The 17,264-nt window shown below is 48.9% G+C and overlaps 1 protein-coding gene across 4 annotated transcripts in view; it reads right to left on the reverse strand.

Annotated features, from left to right (window-relative positions):
* FBXO25 (F-box protein 25) overlaps window positions 1–9,341 on the reverse strand; it is a 343,865-nt gene extending 334,524 nt beyond the window's left edge. For 2 of the 4 annotated variants that reach the window (XM_069235833.1, XM_069235836.1), the window contains exon 1: window positions 8,861–9,158. The gene's annotated coding sequence lies outside the window, so the exon portion shown is untranslated. The other 2 variants (XM_069235834.1, XM_069235837.1) reach the window with 2 other exon arrangements.
* Between the last annotated feature and the right edge of the window lie 7,923 nt (window positions 9,342–17,264).

The following is a 17,264-nucleotide window of genomic DNA, read 5'->3' on the forward strand; positions in this document are numbered from 1 at the left end:
ACAGGGAGGTCCCTCACAAGAGATTGGGGTTCAGCCCCTTTGAACCTCTATATACCCACCCTGTGCGCGGGTCTCTTAGTCCTGTAAAAGAGGAGTGGAAGCAATCTCCCAAGAAACCCCTCAAGATGTTGTGACCTATGTGTTGGCCCTCTATTCTCAGATGAAACTCTTCTGGAAAAGTCACAGAGAACATGGAGGCCAGCCAGAAGATCATGAAGCACTGACCAGAAGGCCACTCTGGCGGAGAAAGAGCCTGGCCAAAATGAGATGGGATTAGGTCTGTGGGGCCAAGTTACTTGAAAGACCAGTAGATCAGGCCCTATGAGATGAAAGAACGTAAAGGAGAGGTCATCTGGGTTTGGAGGCGATTGAGCCCTCCTGGATTCCCTGGTGCAGTCCAGTGGCAATGGAACCCAAAGCTGTCCCTCCAGGGAGCACCACAGGACTCTGGTGTTGTGTAGATTACATGGGCCACAATTTAGTTACTAAGACTGATGCTCATTCTATCCACAGAGATGATTAGCTCATTGATTGGTTGGGGGCAGCCAAATTACTCAGTACCTTTGACTTGGCAGATTGCCGTATACTGATGGGGCCAAGGAGAGGTCCTGAGGGCCACTTTCAGTTTAGAGTGATGTCCTCTGGCATAAGGAATGGTTGGCAACCTTCCAGGGGGTGGTCAACTGGGTCTTAGCTGGGCTAGAAAACTTCAGTGCCACCTACTTGGACAACACTGCGGTCTTTAGCTCCATCTGGGATGACCACCTGAACCACCTCGAGGAAGTGATTCAAGCTAGCAACAGGCATGCCTTATTATCAAGACCAATAAGTGGCAGAAAGGACAGGGTCAGTAGAGTACCTGAGCCACCAAGTTGTGGAGGCCACATTGAGCCTCTTCAGCCCAAGACCCGGACGATCATGTCTCTGGAGCCTCCCAAGACCCAGGCCCAAGTGAGAGTCTTCCTAGACCCCACAGAGTAATAAAGGACACTTGTTAAGAGCTATGGTACCATTACTACCCCCCTTAATAGAGTCAACTTCAAAGAAGCTGCCCATAAAAGGCTGATTTGGACAGAGGTATGCCAAAGGCTTCGACAACCTGAAGGAGGTCCTGTGTACAGCACAGCTGCTCAATGCCCTTAACTTCCCTAAAGAATTCTTAGTGCAGACAGATGCTTCAGAGCATGGCACTGAGGGTGTGTTGTCACAGCTGAACGATAAGGGCTTAGCCCAACCTGTAACCTTCATCAGCAGGAGGATACACCCCAGGCAACAGAGGTGGCGTGAAACTGAGAGGGAAACATTTGCAGTGGTGTAGACACTGAATATGTTGAGACTATACTTGTTTGGGACTCACTTCCAGGCAGACTACAGACCCCTCAGATGGCTAATGTAAATGTGGGGTGAGAATCCCAAACTATTGTGGTAGTTCATCTCCCTATAGGATATGGACTTTATGGTAGAACATCATCCAGGGGCTGATCACGCCAATGCTGATGGTCTTTCCAGGTTTTGCCGCCACCTTTGTGACCATCTTTAGTATGGTATTCTTTGCTCAGATATTTGAATTCCTTATCCATTTGTGTTGCCCACAGGGTACTGGGCAGTTTAATCCTGCTAACCAGTGGTAAAGTATATGTGCTCCATTTCCTAAAAACAACAAATTGGCTCTGTTCCCACTTGGGATATTTAACTTGCCTGCAAGTCCCTAGTATATGGTACAAAGTGTATCCAGGGCCAATAAGTTAAATGTCACTACTGGACTGCAGCACACATTGTACAGTGCAAAGCATGTCTATAGGTTTCCCTGGCACACTGGGTGTGCAGTTTTAAAACTGTCAATTCAACCTGGCAAAATAACTCTTCCTTTTTAGGACGCAGCTTCAACAGTGCGTGCTCTCTTGCTTGTGAGAGATATTGTACACAAGGGGCTTGCAGCCCACCCATTGCTTAACATGTTAGCTTCATGACACTCTTATTTGCTGCCTTCAAATTGGCCAGTGTTTGCTAGCTTCACTTCCTCTTCTTTTGGTAGGAGCATGGACCAAGAGCTAATTGCTTCACTTTGATTTCTGCCCTTGCACTGAATGCACTGTGATTGAGGTACTACTTTGAATTTTTCCTCTTCTCCTCCATCCTTGTTGAATCTTTTGCCATTTATAGATATGTTCTGCTATGACAAACACACGTCAAAGAAACCATTTCCGCCTTTGATATCGATGTTTGCTATCTGCCTTTACTGTGACAACAGATGCTATATCCTCCCAACATGTATTTTCACCACGTCAAGGGCACAACTGCTGTCTTTATGCAACAGGGTGTTTTGTCAAATGTAATTTTTCTTCTCTTTCACACATGGGGAGAATAAGTGATTTGCTCAAAATCACAAGGGCGTTGTTCTGAGACCTTACAAGCACTGGCTAAACTAATAGGTATCAACTTCGAGACCATTGACTCCGATATTGCCTTTTGTTAAAGCTGTACAGCATAGGCATTGCTAGCTTTTGCAATGACTTGTAGCAATCCTGTATAGCAGCTTGATCGCTGTGCAGCATGACTAACGATAATATAAAAAAACAAGCATTAGCAATGCAATGGGTCTCACATTTGCTTGAGTTGGAGCTACTGGCATTGTAAATTCATAACTGAACTTTTATTGCCACATAAATTGGTCAACCCTGCCTCGTAATTTGGTCTTTTCCTACCACATAATTCCAGTGGCCCTGAATGTAACTAAAGTACTTCTATTTACCTTCTTCCTCTATTTGCAGCCAAAAATGAAAATGTTACCATTTAGGATCCTAATTTAAATCTGCCATGCCAATTTCAATTGAATACCACTTTCACCACCCCACCAGCCAAGTTGCTGCCTGGCTAACACAATTCCTAAAACAAGAGAGCCATGGAGGAGTAATGAGAGAAATAAACTAGAAGGGTCACCCAAACATATCAAGGGTGTTCAACCCATGTAAGAATTTGAACATGCGCAAATGTACATTGCGTACAATGACATGTAAGAATTTAGTAACACGGATTTTGCACATGCTGTTTCCCACATGTAAAATATTAACTCAGGGAGGGGTGTTGCTACGTCTGCCCAACATCCATGTCCTGCAATGGAACTTCACTTTCCACCCCTTGATGCTTTTTTACACAACACTGCCTTAATATTATGGGTGGGTAACTTGATTTATGGATGCAAATTAAACTTTTATGAATTAGAAATTTGAATCTCTAATGGTAAATCTTACAATGCGTGCACCTAAATTGATCTTAGTTGTCCATGAACCACACCCGACCCATACCTTGGGAATTTTTTGTATAAAATAGAAACTAAACCTCGCAGGATAGCAATTTTGGTTTAAAATTTCAAGTCAGACCCAACCAGACAGCGTTTTCCCCAGAAACAGGGCCCTAGCTTAATCCCTCTGCTCCAACATGTCCTCGCTGACCCTGGTAAAATGTGGTTGGTGATTTCTGCAGCCTGGGGCCTCAGCATGAAAGAATTTGCCACATTCCTGAGAGGTGAGGCACGGGCCACAGGAGGCTCAGCTATGCGTATGCATGTTCCCATGTCTGCCAAAAGTGGGAGTCCTAGGCAGCAAGAGGAAATTCAGACGTAACAAAAAACCCTAAAAAAATGCATAACACACTTACATAAATAAAGCAGCACCTACGTTGATCAACACTACTGTTCACATGTTTTTCTATTTCTTTTTTTTACTGGCCAAAGTTTAACGAATAGTTCACACTTAGACCTTTTTTATGATTTGGAGGAGTAGGGTGAGAGGGTTTGGTCAACAGCGCACAAGTCGTGTGTACCATACTTCTAGTCTTATGTACAACATTTCAGATCAAGATGATTCAGCGATTGCACCAAGTACACGTTGAGTGGGTGTAAAGACATTTAAAACAACCCAAAACTAAAGATTGCCATGGAAAAGGGCATCTTTTTACACAAGAAAACAGTACTTCGGGTGTAGATGTGTGGGAGTCTGCGAGTAACTAAAAGGCAGCAGTTTTGTCTCTTAACAGGGCTAATATCCATGCAGCTAACCCTTCCGGCCCCCATCTCCAAAGTGAAAAGAGAGGGTACCCCTGCATGGGCACTGTAAGACACTTCAGGGCCTGGCCTCCCTCTCTCACCCCCTTGACAAGAGAGCAACAGTAACACTCACCGAACTCATAGTGGCAGGGGGCGGAGGCACAAGCCTTGAGTGAGAGCCCGACCAGGCAGTTGGCCTGAACCCTGCACACACAGGGAAGCTCACAACAGCGCCTGTCCAAGATAGGGCTCGGAGAAAATGACACAGTACTGGGAGGGAGTGGAGAAGTCTGAAGTGCACTCAAGAAATCACTGCTGTGGCTGCACAGGAAGAGAGCCTTGGACAAGGCGGGGAGTCGCTGAGGTCAGAAAGCAGTAGGTGACGCACCCTTATGGAGGTAAAACCTGGTTGGCTATCAGCTAGGTCAGTGGTTCCAAACCTTTTCACTTCTGTGGACCCCGACTTTATCATTATTGGAACCCGGGGACCCCCACTAAATCGTTATTGAAAATCCGGGCCCCCCCCCCACTGAGTCATCACTGAAAGATGGGGACCTAATCTTAATATTATTTACTTTTCTAATCAGTCGTGGGCCCCCTGAAGAGGTTTTGTGGACCCCCAGAGGACCCCGGACCAGAAGTTGAGAACCACTTCGCTAGATGATGGCACCACATCAGCTACTTCTGGATCATTGGGGGGGGAGGACTGTAAAACTCAGCCTACCTTAAGTTTACTTAATAGCATTCACAGGAGTCCTGGTGCCTCTGCACACTCCGGCAAACAGCCTGCCCTTGCCGCAGTTAGCTAGTCTCAAACCTTAAAAAAAAAAGTGCTTTAATACCACCGATCGAGTTGGCGCTGTGAGTGCCATGGAGGATGAAGGGGAGAGAAAAAAGAAAAAAGTAGTTTGCCCATGCAGAAGTTTATAGGCAATTGTGCAATTATCCATGTAACAGAGTCGGTCTACAAGGCAGTAACAAAACTGCCCCAAGGAGGGACAAACGTAAAGCATTTACCAATGACATCAAGGGATTTTTGAAAGGCAAGCCCACTAACAAGTGAAAGTGATGGGCGTGGTTAAAGCCCACAGCTAGATTACAGCAGGTCGCAAGCGCGTGCGCATTCGACCTAAAAAGATGATGCATCTAGCTCTAATGCGCTTTTTATTTTTCAAAAAAGCATTACTGCCTTAACCGCATAATAGCTCTTTCTTAAATTATTTTTAGCCGCACTGCAAATCACCTGCGGATCTGTACCTCATGGCTACAAAACATTGCCAATTGTTCCCACAGATGAGACCTACTGGCTTTTACAGTGCTTGTTAACACTTACATGCCCTCTCCCCCAAGTCAGGCTTTAAACGTCCATAGGAAAGTGTACATGGTATTTAAAAAGTAGCCCATATAAATATTTTATTCTTCCAGTGTTTAAAGTCAAAATATCAGCAAACAACTCTAGCAAAAAATGGGGGTAACCACACAAATGGGGCAATTTCCTCCACCATCCACTGTCTGCGCTGCCACAAGGACATAAAGGCAAAGCAAAAACACTTAGATGTGGGAGCTCTTATAGCAACCTCCCTGAAGTGCACACTTCAGGGACATTGCTTAAATGCTCTAAAGTTTTCCCGGCAATCTGTACTAGGACTTGGCACGAGAATGGATCTGAGTCAGGTTATTAACGAAATGCACAAATACGAAAAGATATATAATACAATAAAATTATTGAGCACTGTAGGGGATGGGGTTAAGGCTCGAGACAAATGCTTGGCTCTGGCTACTTTAGCTTTAAATTAGCATGGTCTTAATGAGGGGCTTTAGCCCGGCACTGTCACCGGAAAGGATAAATAGGGGGATTAAGACAGGAGGATCATACAGACACTGTGAGGTAATGTGAAAGTGCTCAGAAAGGGATGTTATGCTAGTGAATTTTCAAGCAGCATTATGTACTTCTCAAGGCCCTTTCACAGCACTCAACAGTGCCATCACATTTAGCCCATATGTACTGCGCTGTTGACCAAACCCTCTCACCCTACTCCTCCAAATCATAAAAAAGGTCTAAGTGTGAACTATTCGTTAAACTCTGGCTGCAGCCAAGCTATGCACTTCAGTTTTGCCTTTGTAAAGTCCTATTCACAGGCCCCACAGTTGTGTAAGTTCTGGAACTGCCTTCATTGGGGGGGGTTGGTGTTGAGCCTCTCCTGAAGTTATCTTTTATGTCCATGAGAAGCCATGGAACCAGCTAAATGTGTTGAGGCCATGTGCATCACCACACTACTAGAAGCAAGCCCTGCACCGGAGGGGGCTAGAAAAAGCATGAATCCTGAATGGCCTCCAGCTCTCCTCAACAGAAGCCTGTGGACTGGCATATGAACACCTTTTCTAAACCACACCCTTATCCATCCAAGACCTAATTTTGAACCTAAAGATCCTGGATGCCGCTGGACTGGACTCACCACGCTCAAACTTCCTTAGCTAAACATTGGCTACTTATCCCTGCAAGGTTCTAGGCATTGCCTCCAAGAAAAACAGGAACAATTGTTATGACAGTCTATTTGGACTCCCAGGCGAATGGCAAAAAAAAACAGACAGCCCAAACAAACCAGGTGGAGCATCTGGTTACCCTTCCTTGTGAAAGACGGGACATGAAGAGTCAGCCAGGGAGCAGAAGATGTGATTGTTTTGTTTACTTTACCTAGATCTATGGCTTTAAATGGGGTGGGTTTAACTAGAAACAGGTCCCTAATGGTCTTAATATTTACATTCTTAATTGGTAAATACACTGATCAATTTATCAATGATTGCAAATCCATGTTAGCAATAAAATCGCCATTTAGATTTCAAGTGTTTACCTCATCTAGCATTTCTGAAGAGAATTTGCTTCTTTCAAGATGTGTTTCTATAGTTGTTTTATGCAAAATATGACTCTTGTAGTGCATACTTTGAACTGTGTCGCCTCCAGGTGTGTGAGTGAGTTCAGATTGTTGGTGTTTTTTTGTGACAGGACACAATTAAAAGCTCTGAAGTTGAGACAGAAGCGGGTTTCTCACAATTACTGTCAGTGATTCATAAAAGTGTGCATGCAGAATGCACAGCCAATCCTTGCCCTCCTACACCCACCTCAAAGTGCACATAAATATGTTATTGCATTTGTGCCAACTGTAACTGTGGTAAAGTGCGAGTTATGCAGGTGGAGGATTTCGGAAAGATGTGTGGAGAAAAATGGCATAAGTGGCTTCTATCAGACTGAGAGGCTGAAGAGAAAGTGGTGTGAAGAGGTGAACGAGATTGTTAGAGAACTCCAAAGTCCACTACCCCATCTGGGCTAGTCTCATAATTAGAGAACTGAAACACACTCAGATCTAATGAATTCATAAGAAATTCAAGGTTATTAATTTATCGGACACAGCTAACAAGCACCTTAAAAAGCTAATAGGTCTGGCGTGTTAAGATATATACATTGGTTTTTGTGTGATATGTATGGATGCCCCAACAGAAAGTTGACATAGGCTGGTCCACATCACTGTACTTCCTTCTACTTTACGACCCTCTATGCAATTTTACTCCATGCTACTCCACTCTATGACACTTTACTCCATCTAATTCCTCACTTCTGCATTCCACTCTGCTCTATGACACACTACTCCACTCTATGCCCCTCCACTCTGCATCACTCCACTGCATGACACTCTACTCTACTTTCCTCTATGGCACTCCACTCTACCAGTCCATGACATACTACTCCTCTCAACGAACCTCCACTCTAATTTTAGCCACAGTCCCGCTGGAGTACAAAATAGCTACAACACATTTACAAAGCCAATATCTCTTCCATAGGCGATACATGCTGGCTTTGCCAATAATTGTTTAGATACCATAACTAGTTGCTTCTTACTTAATAAGCACACCTAAATCATTAATTACCATAAAATACTGGAGTAAATGCATGCAACAGTTTCCTCATCATGCAAGACTAACCACAATAACCAATGGACAGACTACCTACTTTGGGCTCACGAGTAGCGTGCTACTTGCCATAATGCGCTTCAAAGCCGCGTCGGGTATTAAGCGCTATATAAGTACAATTTCAATACACTCAAATATTTTCCGCGTGTACCCTGTACTACAGCCATGAATATGCCATATAACTTTATAAGAAACAATTACCATTAATTTAGCATGCCTAAGAATATACCGTTCTTGCACCCAACCGCATCCAATCCATTTGGACAGCGTGCATGGCAGTGGCATAGCAAAAACGGGGGGGCTGGGCGAGCTTCGGGGGACCCCCAACACTGTACCGTGGCCTTAGAGCTCCTGAGTGAGTCCGGCGGGAGGAGGAAGCTCCATATACCTTGCAGGTGCCCACTCAAGTTGCGTTACGTCAGTGCCACACAGGTAACATTTAAAATAGCTGCTTTTAGATCACGTTCCGCCCCTCCAATTTCTCTCATTTAGCCATTTAAAAACAGAACATACTGTTCTAAATAGTAATTTGCGATGCTGTTTCTTCCTAACAAAAGACACATTAGACTGGAGCTTACTTGCATCTCTTGGTTTTAACGCGGAAGAATAATTCTAATTTAAAGCTAAACAACAGGGGGCGGCAAAGCCGCTGCGGACTGTACCAACGGTATACTAGTCAGTGAGAGTACAGAGTAGCCAGGGTTGTTTTGTATAATGGCTGGGAAGCTGCGTATGTCGTAAGCTGACCGACCTCGGAGCCCGTGAAACCTTTTTACTGCCGAAATGCCAATAGAACACGGACGCGCCCGGAGAAACATCATGATTGGCGAAGATGCGCTGGTCACTTACCTCGAGAACCCTACGCACCAGCTCTAACGGGAACCACGTTCCCAGCGCAGGCAAAACAGAACAGCTGCTACGTCATCCGAAAGGCTCGTCCCCGATCAGCCGTAGGGCGGCGCAGCGTCCAAACCCCGCCCGTGGGGTCAGGTAGTGCAGCCTCAATGTGTTACAAGAAGGCAAGCGCGTTACTTGCGGTTTAAGGCGAGAGGCACGGGGTGATGTAAGGGCACCACCCGTTTAATTTTACTCAAGTTTTGTTACGCTACTGTCACGAAAATTTAAATCTAGAAGTGTGACGGGGAGACGGGGAAAAGGACTACCTGAAGCTTCAGGGGAGGCTCTTGGCAGTGACGAGCTGCGTTCTCATCCGCTTGTTACGAAACGGGGTGGTGCGCAGTTCTCCAGGTGATAGGCAATCTCTTTGAGGAAGCGTGTGAGCAGATTGGGGCGGGTTTCAGGCTTGGGAGGCGGGTAACAGGTGAGCAGCTGCAGGGAGAAGCGGTTGGAACCCAAGTCTTGCATGTGACATATGGCACAGCATGTCTTGTTTTCTGGACATTGGCTTTCAAGTTTTATATCCCACACCAGGTGGCAATTATTCTAAACACTGTTTAGATTTATTTAAGAAAAAAGAAAACTACATATATAAATAAACAGCCTGTTGATGGGACTTGAACCCTAGCCAAAACACTTAATTCTATGTCAGGACCAGAGGCGAGGATTATGCATAATCTTTCTTCACTTTTATTAACAGCAGAGTTCAAAGTTCAGCATATAGAAAAAATGAACTACAACACCCATGAGACAGAGTCTCCATGGTAACCAATGTCCAATCACTGTTCTCTCCGATGGTCTGTATATATATCCTGCGGTGCCGTTGTTTGTCCTCTTTCTTCACTGCTCATTCGTCAGTTAAGCCTATACCTTTACTGTCTCTGAGTTATTGGAAGAGTATATATATATATTTGTTGCCTATTGACTGTGCTTCGCTTTATTCCGGCACTATTTGTACTGTACTGTTATTGCTGTCAATACGCGTGGTAGGCTTTACATCGCCCGAGCGCAGATTCCATTATTGATTTCTGTCGGGTCCACCAGAGGGCGCTCTTTCACGCGCGCTGGTGCCCCGAAGCGTTTTCTTCAGCGATCTGAGACTCGGTGAACGCTCGATCGCTCTAGGATAACGCGTTAGGGTTTTGGTGAGCGTGAAGCTCAATTTAACCCTCCAACCCCCGAAAAACACTGCATTAGTGGTAAGACAGCTCACATTTGAAGAACGCAGCGATCGCGTATTGCGCGCCAAAACTGTTGGTCTCATCTTTTAGTGACAGGAGTGCTGGGGGGCTTCCCTCATCACTTTTAAGGGAGATTCTCTTGTCTTTTCCACCTACTGTGTACCTCCATGCAGTCCTCCCAGGACCACAATATATACCCAAACCTGTCCCCAGGGGAGGGCACCTCGCAGCGGAGGCTTCCCCCTGAGGTGGATGTCCTCCTTACTGAAGCCATAACCAGGGCCCTGGCTCCCCTGAAGGATAGTGTGGCTAAACTATCTGACCAGGTTTTTAAGGGGACAGGCATGTTTGGGGGGACGGGTGCTGACCATAAGATTGCAGCGGCTCCCAAGAAAATTCACAAGCGCGACGCAGGGCACCTGGAAGGCTTCGATATCCTCACCGAAGTCTTCCATAAGAGTGCGCACACGCTTAAGCGACCACCTTTCCGGGAGGCATCTTACCCCGGAGAGACTAGTGAAGAGGTTCACCACATATTAGACCCGGATGCTGGGTCACCCAAGCAGGTCGAGGGGGACACAGAGGGGGATTCTTCCTCTGAGGAGGAGCAGGATTCCGGGCGTCCGAGGTGCCCGACCCCTACCATATCGGACCCGCAGGAGGCTGAGGACACTGAGTCAGAAATGTTCCAACCGGAGGACATTTACCACCCTAGATCCTCTGAATGGCGTCCGGAGAATAGGGTGGCGGACTATGTCGCCAGCAAAATTGGGCAACCTCTAGATGAGGTTAGGGCACTGCTGCGGTCTGAATGCCCTTGCCCTACTCTGCCAGGCAAAGTAGCGGCAACCCCAGAGATTGACCCGAAGATGTGCGCATTCTTTGCTAAATACATCAAATACCCCAAGAAAGGCATAGACCGATCCTGGAGAGGATGCCAGGACATGTTGTTGGACGTCCTGGGACCTCTAACGCAAATAATACAGCTTGCTGAGCACGCAAAGCACACGAATACCCCCCTGCCTACGATTATCGTGGCGGGATGGGCCCAGAGAGCAGTATGTCTCTTGGGCAATGCTAATTGCGATCTCTCTGCGGAGAGGCCACGCTCTTTGCTCATTAAGATCGACCCCAAGTTGAGAGAACTCTCCAGCTCAGAGGCAGGGGCTATTGCCCAAGGAATTTATTTGGTGACCCTTTCGTGAAAGAACTGGGCAAGTTCGTGGCCACCTTCTCAGCGATTGATAAAGCGCAAACCTCCATAAAAAAGATCTTCCCGTGGAAGGTTTTTGGGGGGGCCGGAAGAGGCAGGGGTCGCTCCTCCGGCCGCATGTACCAACAGGGCCCCAGCTCCTACCCCTCCAGAAACAATGGATGGCGAGACGGCCGACAAGGCGCCTTCTTCCCCAATCGGGGTAGAGGAAAGAACAGAAGAGGCGCCCGTGGCGGAGCGAACGCTCCCGGAGGTACCAACGTTGAGTATTAGCCTTTTTTCCCCTCAAATTCTTGGAGGGAGGCTGCGTTTTTTCACGCACAAGTGGGCACAAGTATCATCGGATGCCTGGGTTTTACAGACTATGACGGGTTTCCACATAGAGTTCTGGGGAACTCCGGTCCAGGAGGAAATGCCGCGACCTTTAGTCTTTATGGAGACGGACACTGCTCGGATAGACTCGGAAGTCCAGGATCTCCTGCACACGGAAGCCATTCGTATATCAATCCATCACCCCAGGGGTTTTGTGAGCAATCTTTTTCTCGTAGAGAAGAAATACAAAGGCTTCCGGCCGGTCATCAACATCAAAGCCTTCAACGAGTGGGTTGTGTACAGACACTTCAAAGTGGAAGGCATTCACATGCTCAGAGATCTTCTTCTGCACGGGAATTGGCTGATTCTGCTGGACCTCAAGGATGCTTACCTGACAGTCCTGATTTATTTCCCTCATCGCCGATTCCTGCCATTCCTTTAGAGGGATCAGGTGTTCGAATTCACGTCCCTGCCCTTCGGCCTGTCGTCGGCACCATGGTGCTTCACGAAACTGCTAAAACCAGTGGTGGAGTACCTACGGTCTCGGGGGATCCGCCTAATCATTTACCTCGACGACATCCTCCTAATGGACCAATCCTGCATGCATCTGCTATCCAATGCGAACACAACTATTCAGTTCCTCCAGGACTTGGGGTTCGTGATAAACTCCTAGAAGTCAGACCTCCTTCCCTCGCAGTCAATGACCTTCCTGGGGTTTCTCATTGACTCCCAGGCAGCCACCCTCAGTCTCCCGGGCTCGAAAATATCCAAAATCAAAAAAGAGTTGACGAAGGTCTTGAGACGCGACAGGATCTCACTCCGACAATTGGCCAGAGTAGTTGGACTCCTCTCATCCTCGATTCAGGCCAGTTTCCCAGGCCCGCTACACTACAGGGCTCTTTAGCGCCTGAAGGCTCAACACCTGTGGCGCAGACTTACATATTCCGAATTGATAACTCTTCCCCAGGAGGCACGGACGGAACTCCAGTGGTGGCTGTACCACATGGAAGCGTGGAACGGCAGAGCGATTTTTGGAGCCTCGCCGGACCTCGTGATAGAATCGGACGCCAACAGTTACGGCTGGGAGGCCCGATGTGGGGATGTCTCGTTCGGGGGACGCTGGACCCCCACGGTCACTCAACCTTCACATCAACTGCCTAGAACTCCTGGCGGGATCCTTTGCGATCAGGTCCCTGACGCGGGACAAAGTCTCCTGTTCTATTCTCTTGAGAATGGACAACATATCTGCGGTGCAGTACATAAACCAATGGGGGGACACCCGCTCGAGAGCCCTAGCGGAGATGGCAAAGGATTTCTGGCACTTCTGCCTCCAACGGCAGATATCGGTGACAGCGGAGTACCTTCCGGGCTCCCAGAACACCCTCGCGGACTGGAATTCCAGATATCTGGAGGATCCCAGTGACTGGCAACTGGACAGAACTGTATTCCTCGCACTCATGAAGCGCTGGGGTCCCTGTTCAGTGGACCTCTTTGTGTCCAGATGGAATGCCCAACTACCAAGCTACTTCAGCTGGTGTCCAGACCCTGGTGCGACGGCGGTAGACGCATTCCTACAGGATTGGGGGCGGGATCAGAGTTATGCGTTCCCCCCCTGTAAGGAAATGCCTCCTTGGCATGGTTACCCCCTGACTTTTTGCCTTTGCTGATGCTAAGTTTTGATTTGAAAGTGTGCTGAGGCCTGCTAACCAGGCCCCAGCACCAGTGTTCTTTCCCTAACCTGTACTTTTGTTTCCACAATTGGCACACCCTGGCATCCAGGTAAGTCCCTTGTAACTGGTACCCCTGGTACCAAGGACCCTTATGCCAGGGAAGGTCTTTAAGGGCTGCAGCATATCTTATGCCACCCTGGGGACCCCTCACTCAGCACAGACACACTGCTTGCCAGCTTGTGTGTGCTAGTGGGGATAAAAAGACTAAGTCGACATGGCACTCCCCTCAGGGTGCCATGCCTACCTCACACTGCCTATGCAGTATAGATAAGTCACCCCTCTAGCAGGCCTTACAGCCCTAAGGCAGGGTGCACTATACCATAGGTGAGGGCATAAGTGCATGAGCACTATTCCCCTACAGTGTCCAAGCAAAACCTTAGACATTGTAAGTGCAGAGTAGCCATAAGAGTAAATGGTCTGGGAGTCTGTCATGCACGAACTCCACAGCACCATAATGGCTACACTGAAAACTGTGAAGTTTGGTATCAAACTTCTCAGCACAATAAATGCACACTGATGCCAGTGTACATTTTATTGTAACATACACACCAGAGGGCACCTTAGAGGTGCCCCCTGAAACCTTAACCGACTACCCGTGTAGGCTGACTGGTTTTAGCAGCCTGCCACACTCCAGACATGTTGCTGGCCACATGGGGAGAGTGCCTTTGTCACTCTGTGGCTAGTAACAAAGCCTGTACTGGGTGGAGATGCTTATCACCTCCCCCTGCAAGAACTGTAACACCTGGCGGTGAGCCTCAAAGGCTCACCCCCTTTGTTACAGCACCCCAGGGCACGCTAGCTAGTGGAGTTGCCCGCCCCCCTCCGGCCACGGCCCCACTTTTGGCGGCAATGCCGGAGGAGATAATGAGAAAAACAAGAAGGAGTCACTGGCCAGTCAGGACAGCCCCTGAGGTGTCCTGAGCTGAGGTGACTCTGACTTTTAGAAATCCTCCATCTTGCAGATGGAGGATTCCCCCAATAGGATTAGGGATGTGCCCCCCTCCCCTGAGGGAGGAGGCACAAAGAGGGTGTACCCACCCTCAGGGCTAGTAGCCATTGGCTACTAACCCCCCAGACCTAAACACGCCCTTAAATCGAGTATTTAGGGGCTCCCAGAACACAGCAAGATAGATTCCTGCAACCTAAGAAGAAGAGGACTGCTAAGCTGAAAAACCCTGCAGAGAAGACGGAGACACCAACTGCTTTGGCCCCAGCTCTACCGGCCTGTCTCCCCACTTCTAAAGACACTGCTCCAGCGACGCTTTCCACAGGGACCAGCGACCTCTGAAGCCTCAGAGGACTGCCCTGCATCTAGAAGGACCAAGAACTCCAGAGGACAGCGGCTCTGTTCACCAAAGACTGCAACTTTGCAACAAAGAAGCAACTTTGAAACAACACGCGTTTCCCGCCGGAAGCGTGAGACTTGGCACTCTGCACCCGACGCCCCCGGCTCGACTTGTGGAGAACAATCACTTCAGGGAGGACTCCCCGGTGACTGCGAGACCGTGAGTAGCCAGAGTTGACCCCCCCTGAGCCCCCACAGCGACGCCTGCAGAGGGAATCCCGAGGCTCCCCCTGACCGCCACTGCCTGCTTCTAAGAACCCGACGTCTGGTAGGGACACTGCACCCGCAGCCCCCAGGACCTGAAGGATCCGACCTCCAGTGCAGGAGTGACCCCCAGGTGGCCCTCTCCGTTGCCCAGGTGGTGGCTACCCCGAGGAGCCCCCCTCCCTTGCCTGCCTGCATCGCTGAAGAGACCCCTTGGTCTCCCATTGCTTTCTATTGAAAACCCGACGCTTGTTTGCACACTGCACCCGGCCGCCCCCGTACCGCTGAGGGTGTACTTTCTGTGTGGACTTGTGTCCCCCCCGGTGCCCTACAAAACCCCCCTGGTCTGCCCTCCGAAGACGCGGGTACTTACCTGCTGGCAGACTGGAACCGGGGCACCCCCTTCTCCATTGAAGCTAATGCGTTTTGGGCACTACTTTGACCTCTGCACCTGACAGGCCCTGAGCTGCTGGTGTGGTAACTTTGGGGTTGCTCTGAACCCCCAACGGTGGGCTACCTTGGACCCAAACTTGAACTCCGTAGGTGGTTTACTTACCTGCAAAAACTAACAAACTCTTACTCCCCCCAGGAACTGTTGAAAATGGCACTAAGGGGGTCATTACAACCCTGGCGGACGGTGTTAAAGCTGCAGAAATACCGCAAACAGGCCGGCGGACAAAAAAAGGGAATTATGACCCTGGTGGAAACCGCCAACAAAGACAGGCACTTTAACACACCGCCCGACACGGCGGTGCAGACAAGCAGCGTGGCGGTCACCACCAACAGACAGGCGGGAGACAATGTACCGCCCATAGTATTACAACCCGCCAATCCGCCACCTTTTCCGGGGCGGATTCACCGTGGATAAAAACACGGCGGAAACAGCTTTTGCTATGGGAAAATGCTCACCTGAACACATCCCACGAGGAAGGAGGACACCATGGAGCTGGAATTACAAATCCTACCTGCCCTTGTCTTCCTGCTCCTCTACGACCAACAGCTACGTAGGCGCCGAAGACACCGGTGAGTACTGCACCTACGACACGGGGGAGGCAAAAGTTAGGGGGACACCCACCAAACACCCCCACCCTCGCATATTACAATATACACACCAATGCATTCACAAAAATCACAGTAACAACCCACAATCCCCCCGGAAGAATGCAAAGACAATGCCAAATTCGGCCAAACATTGTAATGTGCCAATATACATGTCATACAAAAATATACAGATATATATTAGAAAATCAGTCATAATTATATATACAATACGAGAAGTAGTGCAGATATGTACACAACAATGTCTGTGCACCAACAGTCCAAAAATGCATGGGCGAGGCCCACAAACGATACCTGACCACAATCGGAGAGAACACTGCCGGGGCATCAGATTGAAATACCTCAGGCACCTCAGGGGGAAGGGAAGAGGGGGCACCTCAGCCGGATGAATGCAAAGCCAGATCCACGACGGGGCTCCATGCCCATTGATGTATCCTGGGGAGTGCAAAGCCACAGTCTCTCAAGTCTCTACAGTGGGTGGTTTGCCCACTGTGCCATCCTGGGGAGTGCAAAGCCACAGTCTCACAAGTCTCTACAGTGGGTGGATTTCCCACTGTGCTATCCTGGGGAGTGCAAAGCCACAGTCTCTCAAATCTCTACAGTGGGTGGCTTGCCCACTGTGCCACCCTGGGGAGTGCAAAGCCACAGTCTCTCAAGTAGATGCAGGTCTCTACTGGTACTGGGTAGGACTGGTGCCCAGACTGGATGAGTCTCCCTGTGAAAGTTCCGGTCCTGTCACTGTCCCAGCTGCACATGGGATAAGGATGCCTGATGTGGCGGGCTATTCATTCCTACACGGTGCTTGCCCTGTTCAGCGGTGCTTTGCCATGGCGGTCTTTGCCCTGTTCAGTGGTGCTTTGCCATGGCGGTCTTTGCCCTGTTCAGCGGTGCTTTGCCATGGCGGTCTTTGCCCTGTTCAGCGGTGCTTTGCCATGGCGGTCTTTGCCCTGTTCAGCGGTGCTTTGCCATGGCTGTCTTTGCCCTGTTCAGCGGTGCTTTGACATGGCGGTTCTGGACTGTTCAGCGGTGCTTTGCCATGGCGGTCTTTGCACTGTTCAGCGGTGCTTTGCCATGGCGGTCTTTGCCCTGTTCAGCAGTGCTTTGACATGGTGGTTCTGGACTGTTCAGCGGTGCTTTGCCATGGCGGTCTTTGCCCTGTTCAGCGGTGCTTTGCCATGGCGGTCTTTGCCCTGTTCAGCGGTACTTTACCATGGCGGTCTTTGCCCTTTTCAGCGGTGCTTTGACATGGCTGGTCTGGACTGTTCAGCGGTGCTTTGCCATGGCGGTCTTTGCCCTGTTCAGCAGTGCTTTG

Source organism: Pleurodeles waltl, chromosome 5 (assembly GCF_031143425.1).
Source record: "Pleurodeles waltl isolate 20211129_DDA chromosome 5, aPleWal1.hap1.20221129, whole genome shotgun sequence".
NCBI classification, from domain to species: domain Eukaryota; kingdom Metazoa; phylum Chordata; class Amphibia; order Caudata; family Salamandridae; genus Pleurodeles; species Pleurodeles waltl.